A 7,222-nucleotide genomic window follows, 5' to 3' on the forward strand; every position below is an offset into this window, starting at 1 on the left:
CTCTGCACCATTGTTAACCAAAATGGAAAACATTGCAGGGGACCCTAGGACTTTATTTTGATACCATTCCATGAGTATCTCAGCAAATCACATACTGCTTTGGGGTTCACAAATCAGTTGTCAATGTTAACAGCTTTCTGGTCAATCAACAGTGATTGTCTCGCTCTGTACAGTTAGCAAAATTCTGGCTGGACTCCTGAAGAAACCGCAAGAGTGGATAGTCATGGAACTGAAAAGGTGCTTTAGATCACAATGCAATTCTGCAAACATAGTCTTTGAGTACTTAGATATAGCAAATATATAGAAAACTCAGGATTTTTATATTTGGGCCACAGACTTCTCCCCCCCCTGGGATCAGGGTGGGGAAGAAAAAAGAGTTTGTCTCGTGGTGAGGAGACAAATGCTTTGTATGGTCTGGTTTTGTTCTGTCTTCCCTGAAAATATTCTTTGGTAAAAACTAATTGGTGTTGGTTAAATGATATTAAGGTGCTAATCAAAAGTATAGATGATGCTGAGATAATAAATAGTGCTGGTTAGACGATATTAAAGACTGGAGACATTACACCAATAGCACTTCAGACTTACAAAGTACCCACAGATTCTCTGGGATACCTGTAAAACCTTGAGAGGATGTAGCCAGCCAGCCTCCGGTTATCTAACTCATTGGGGTAGAATTTGGAATAAGTATCTAGTGATTGGGTTTTTTGGATCCATTAGAAAAAAAATTGGGAACTATTTATCCACATTTGTATGTGCCTATAGGCATCTATATATTATATGTGGTGTCCCAAAGGCCCTAGTGTCATTTTCTGTTATTAAAAGTTATTAAAACTGCACCCAGTGTGTGTATGTGCATGTGAACTCACACTTTGTTGTACAAGATCGACAAGCTCCTTTTCCAGGAAACAATAACTCGATTACTTCAGGACTGATTTCTCTTGTGATCCTTGACAAAGATTAATATCGTTGCCAACATGAGAAGTGTGGGTTTTATATTCCTAAAGTGCAGATTTCCTTGCATCTGCTCAAGGTAGAAGAGAGCTTGGTCTCAGGGATTGCTTTTTGAATGCACAGATGCTGATGCTTCTCTGAAAGATGGGGCTGGGGTTATAACGTTCTCTAGCAGGTAAGCTCTTTGAAGCAGAGATGGTTTATCCTCCATCTTAGTCTTCACAACTATCCTGAGAAGTAGGAGCCATTTTCAATCCTCACCTTACAGAAGAGAAAACTGAGGCAAACAGGTTACTTGAGTTGCCCAAGATCTCATAGCTATTAAATATCTGAGGAAAGATTTGAATCTAGGTCTTCCTCATTTTTTATTTTCACATGCTGCCCATTGCACTCCCTGACTATTATTGAAACAATTCTGAACATTTCCCTCTAATACCATTATCTATTAGGAGTCCTTTGCATGTTTCTTATTTATTAGATGTATGTTCTACAATTACTGAAATTGAATTTCTTAAGATATTATTAGATAAGCAAAGCGCTCCTATTTTGAAAATATTTCAATATGTCCAATTTCTTACTTGAAAAGGGTAATTTTTTTCCCTTCTCAAAGGGGAAGAAATATACCAGAAGGAAATAATAAATATGAGTAATGATAGGAAACCAAGGCAACTAATGGATGGTTAGGCCATGGATTTAGACCTGGGCTTAAAGTCAGGAAGACCTGAGCTATTCTCTACTTTCAGACACGTTATTGAGCTGCATGACGCTGGATAAGTGACTTAATCTTTCTGCCTCTGTTTCCTTATTAGTACAATGTATATTAGGTTTATAATACCTAACTCTCAGGAGGGGTAAGGACCAAATGAGAGAATGTTTACAAAGTGGTTGACAAACCTTAGGAAACTATATTAATGGTAGCTATTATTATAAATTATATATATATGTATTATAAATGAATTTGAACATGCTGCCTAAGATCGTAGTAAGGTAGTGCTCTGAAAAAAGGGAAGTCTTATTTTGACTTAGATAGTAAGGCAAACTCCTAGTTTCCTATGCCCTCAAAAAGACTCCTGACAGAGTTTGGTAAGGACCTCATTGCTCTACCTTTCCCAAATCTAAATTAGTTTGGTATAGTCCATGTCTCTCCCATGTGTATGTCAGAATGCTCTGGAGATATTTTGCTCCTAAGGCAGTTCCAGCTCATTGGATTTTCCCCTAATTGGACAAAACCAATAATTAGAGACCCAGGTGCCAGCACTGGCTTTTGGGTAGAGGTTAGTTGGTTTTTGCTTGGTGTTGGTTAGACAGTGTATAAGTAATGTTATTAAAGAAAACTTCCCCTCCTACATCCGTTATCACACAGAGAATACTTCTGAAATATGGCTAAATTACCATATTTTCAGAATACTATGAGCAGGCAGTATTAAGGATGTAAGAGAAACTCTTTCAGGTCTAAGTGATAGTACAACTGTTTATTTCCCTCATCTTGACTTTGTTGATGATGATCAACCTTAAATGCCATTTTTATTTATGCTTTTCATCAATTGAAGAAAGGGAAACAGACTTACTTCGGAGTTCTCCTTCCTTTGCTGTGGAGATGAGTGACACTTGATAATGAAATATATCCTGTTGTACCAGAGAATCTGTTAATGGTTAAAACTTACAATAATTTAAAAATACCTAATATTTATTAACTTACCAATGATTCTCTTTCTGTGGTTCATAATTCTGCATATTTAATAGAAAATCACGAGATGGAATTGTCTTTAGAAATTCTCTATTGCAACCCTCATTTTATAAATGTAAGATATTTTCTTGTGCGGCAAGATAACTGTATAAATATGTATACATATATTGTATTTAACATATACTTTAACATATTTAACATATATTGGACTACCTGCCATCTAGGGGAAGAGGTGGAGGGGAAAAGTTGAAACAGAAGGTTTTGCAAGGGTCAATGTTGAAAAATTACTTATGCATATGTTTTGTAAATAAAAAGCTAAAATAAACAAATAGACAGATAGACTGATGTAAGATGTGCTTTTGTGTGTATGTTTTAAGTTTTTGGCTCTGAGAGTTCCAAATTGCCATCAAAAGTTGGTGTATAGTTTCCTTCTGCTGGTATCTCTCAAAATTCCTGGAAACATCTGAAGTTCTTATGCAGGTGTGCATTATTTCGGCTTAGCATTCTCACAGCTAATCTGGAGTCAAGGTCATAAGTTTTTCCTTCATGGCACTACCATCCACCCAGTGAGTAGAGGGATCACATAGGGAAGGAAAATAAGACAGCAATAAAGTGATTTTTAGTCCACCTTTCTTATTTTATTGATAAATAAGCGGATGCCCAGGGAGGTTACTTGCTTTAAGATTACACAAGCACTGAAGGACCAGAACCGGAATTCGTAAATTTAGTTCCAGGATGCTTTCTGATATCCCATAGTTCATTATGGCCATGGTTTTATTGTGTTACTCACTCTTTCAGCAAAAACAATGACCTCAAGGCAAGATGACTATCAGGAGATTAATGGCAAGAGGTTATTTTTCCATTCATGAACAGTTCATCACTGATCTGGAGGGAAAACACGCAACAGTGCAGAGTGCTCCAAAACCTGGAGACTATTTATGGGCCAAAATCTTCAGTACTTCTCACACGCTCAGTGCTGATGGAACCATGCTGAACAGTGATAAACGACAGGATCCTGAAGAGATGGGCTGAATGCCTTCCTAGTGTTCTCAATGGATCATTATCGACCAAAGCTGAGACTGCTGGTTGTTTACCTCAGGTTGTGCTGTCTCTGGCCAACTGAAGAACAGGTATTGAATGCCATTAGGCTCCTCTTGTGTGGCAAAGTGCTTGATGGTGATTCCCTCCTAGCAAAGATCTCATACAGAAGCTACTGAAATTTTCCAGATTAAATAATAAAAAAAATTTCCTCAGATCAAAAATGGCTCCGTTGTCCATCTCTATAAAGGAAAAGAAAATAAGCTCTCCTATGCTACTCACAGGAGGAGATCTCTCAGTTATTGCCAGCAAAATAATTTCCAGAGACCTTCTTTACAGGCTGATTCTTCACCTGGAAGATGGTCATCTACTTCAGAGCCGTTATGGTTTCAGAATGGGTCAATAAAGGGTAGATGGACTCTGTGAAGAGCTTAATTATCAATTGTGGGACATGGAGACACTGGCATAGGACTGCCCAGAATAGTATTAAAGGAAATTCTGTATTCTTTAAACAAAGAAAGAATGACAGCACAAAAAAAGTATGAATTGTGAAAATCCAAAGGCATCTCCATCCCAAATGTTCTAAGCAACTATTTTTGCCTGATCTGTAATAGGGCCTTCCAAGCTCATATTGGTCTGATCAGCCACAGCCAAAAACATTGTACCCCAATATTGTGATATCACTGAAAAATGAAGGACAAAAAAAAGAAAATGAAGAATAAACAGCTTCAATTTAATTATTGCCATAGTTTTATTGTTATTCACTTCTTGACTATATAGAGTAGTAAAAAACTTTTCTTAGACTTGGATTCAAGAGAGAATGGGATTCAAATCTCACTTCTGATCCTGACAGCCAAGTAGCCCTCTAAGACTGACTAAAAGATGAGTTGTAAATCTGCTTTAGTGGGAAGATTTTTCCACACTGGGATTTCCATCATGTGCACTTTTTCAAACAACATACCATTCATGCAACTTCTCTAAGATCTTAAGTTTTAAGAAAATCATACTTTTATGAAGTATTTAAGAAGTGTCCAGCAGGTAGAAAAAGGATGAAGCATTTAGTAAGCACTTATTGTATGATGTTCCAGGCTCTGTGATAAGAACTTGTCAAATATTATCTCATTTGATCTTCCCAGCAATCTGTGACCTAGGTATAATTTATATAGTTGAAGAAAATGAGACAGACAGAAGTTAATGAATTTGTTCAGCATCACAAAACTTGTGTCTAAGACTGAGTTTGAACTTAGTTTTTTCTGACTTCTAGGCCTTGTAATTTTACATTCCTTTGATTTTTTAAAATATGATTTTTCACTAATATTTTATTTCTCCAAATACATGTAAAGATAGTTTTCAATATTCATTTTTGTAAGACTTTGTGCTTCAAATTTTTCTCCTTCCCTCTCTTTCCTTTTCCCAATAAGTAACTTAACAAAAGTTAAATATGTGCAATTCTTTTAAACATATTTCCATATTTTTCATGTTGTGCAAGAAAAATCATACTGAAAGGGAAAAGAACAAAGAAAAAGGGGGAAAAAAAGGTGAAAATACTGGGATTTTCCAATTTAGAGTTTCAGGTGGCAATTGGTGAATTTTTTCTATTTTTACTTTGCTCTCTGGTTCTAATAGTTCTGTGCAATTTTTCACTTAATTGAAATATGGTGTCTGGCTTTTTTGCATAGTCATGATTTTCCCATAGTCTAAAAATTTTGAAGATTTCTCCTCAACCTGTTATACAGGTCAGTTGTTTTTGAAGTTTTTTTGTTTGTTTGTTTTTTGTTTTTTTCCTGATTGTGTTCAAATATGGCTTTAGACATTTACAGTCTGCATGACCCTGGACAAATAACTTAAGTTGCCTTAATTTAAAATGGGGATAATAATATTATTTATCTTGCAGAATTGTTGTGAGGATCAAGTGAAATAATAATTATAAAGCATTTACCACCTGGCACATCATATGGTAGTCACTTAAAAAATCTTTTTTCCTTTTCTGTCTGCTAGAGGCTTCTCTTATTTCTACAATAAAATTATGACTTTCTTAAATGACCTTATATGTTCCTAGTATCTAATAAGTGATATAAATGTTAGCTGTCATCATTATTCATTCTGGCATGTCTTGTTTTCTCTCAGAGTCACTGATACTGATTTCTCCATTTTAATTTTCATGCAGTCTGTTACTTGGGTAAGGTTTTCCACCTTTTGTTCTAAGCTATTTATTCCTTTTGTACTTTACCTCAGTGCTTTTATTTCATTAAAAATAATCTCTTGAGCCTGTTCTCCCAGAGCTCACGGGATTTTGGCTGGCTCTTTGTGCAATTCTGAGCTCGATTAAAGGGCTTTTTTGGAGGGGAGGATTCACTTCATCCCATCTTAACTATAAGCCCCCTTTCACTTTACAAATGAGGGAACTGAGACCCAGAGGTGTGAAATGATGTGTCTGAGATTTATTAGCATACTCATAGTGGAGCTGGGACAAGAACTCCTATCTGATTCCCCAGACCAGTGTTCATTCAGCCTTTCCATCCTGTCTCCCTTTTGCATATTTTGATATGAAAGCAAGCAGGTGCTGTGACATTTCTTTAGAATTCCCACCTCACCTAATAATATCATTGAACTCTATGATACAGCAGCAGTCATCAGAATCTTTTGGTACTAGCTGAGAAATGGAATGGCACATCAATGGAATAGGTTAGGTACTCAAGACATAGTCAGTTACTATGGTAATTTATCGTTTGATAAATCCAAACTTCTGGGATAAAAATTCACTAATTGACAAAAATTGCTGAGAAAACTGGAAAATAGTATAGCAGAAACTAGGCACTGACCAACATCTAAAACCCTATACTAAGATAAGATTGAAATAGATTATATTATAAGCAAATTGGGAGAGGAAGGGATAGTTTAGCTCTCAGATCTTGAAGAAGGGAGGAATTCATGACCAAAGAAGAAATAGAAAACATGAAATGTAAAATGGATAATTTTGATTGAATTAAATTAAAAAAGTTTTGCATAAATAAAACCAATGCAACCAAATTAGAAGGGAAATAAAGGAGGGAAACTATTTTTACAGCAGTGTTTCTGATAAAGACATCATTTCTAAAATATATAGAGAACTGAGTCAAATTTATAAGAATATAAGTCATTCTCTAATTGGTAAATGGTCAAAGGATATGGACAGACAATTTTCAGATAAAAAGATTAAAGCTGTCTATAGTCATATGAAAAAATGCTCAAAATTATTATTGATTAGTGTAATGTTCTTTTGTCTAAATTGTAATTGTTCTCTTGGAGCAGGTTTCTTGGGGAGCTTCTGGAGTCAGCCTTCCTTTAAGTTCAGTTCAGTAATCCCAAAATGCAGCCAGGAGTTAAAGTCCAGATCCTTTACTGATTCTTTCCAAATCTTATTTATCTCCTTCACTTGGGGCTCGGCTAGTTTTCAGAGGCCTTCCAGATCTTGCCTCTAGTCCTTTGTCTCTTCCAGTTCAGTCTCTAGCTCCCTCTGAATCCAAAGCCTCCAGCCAGCATAAAGGTAAAAATGGGAAGGAATCA

This window comes from Sminthopsis crassicaudata, chromosome 6 (assembly GCF_048593235.1).
Source record: "Sminthopsis crassicaudata isolate SCR6 chromosome 6, ASM4859323v1, whole genome shotgun sequence".
NCBI lineage: Eukaryota > Metazoa > Chordata > Mammalia > Dasyuromorphia > Dasyuridae > Sminthopsis > Sminthopsis crassicaudata.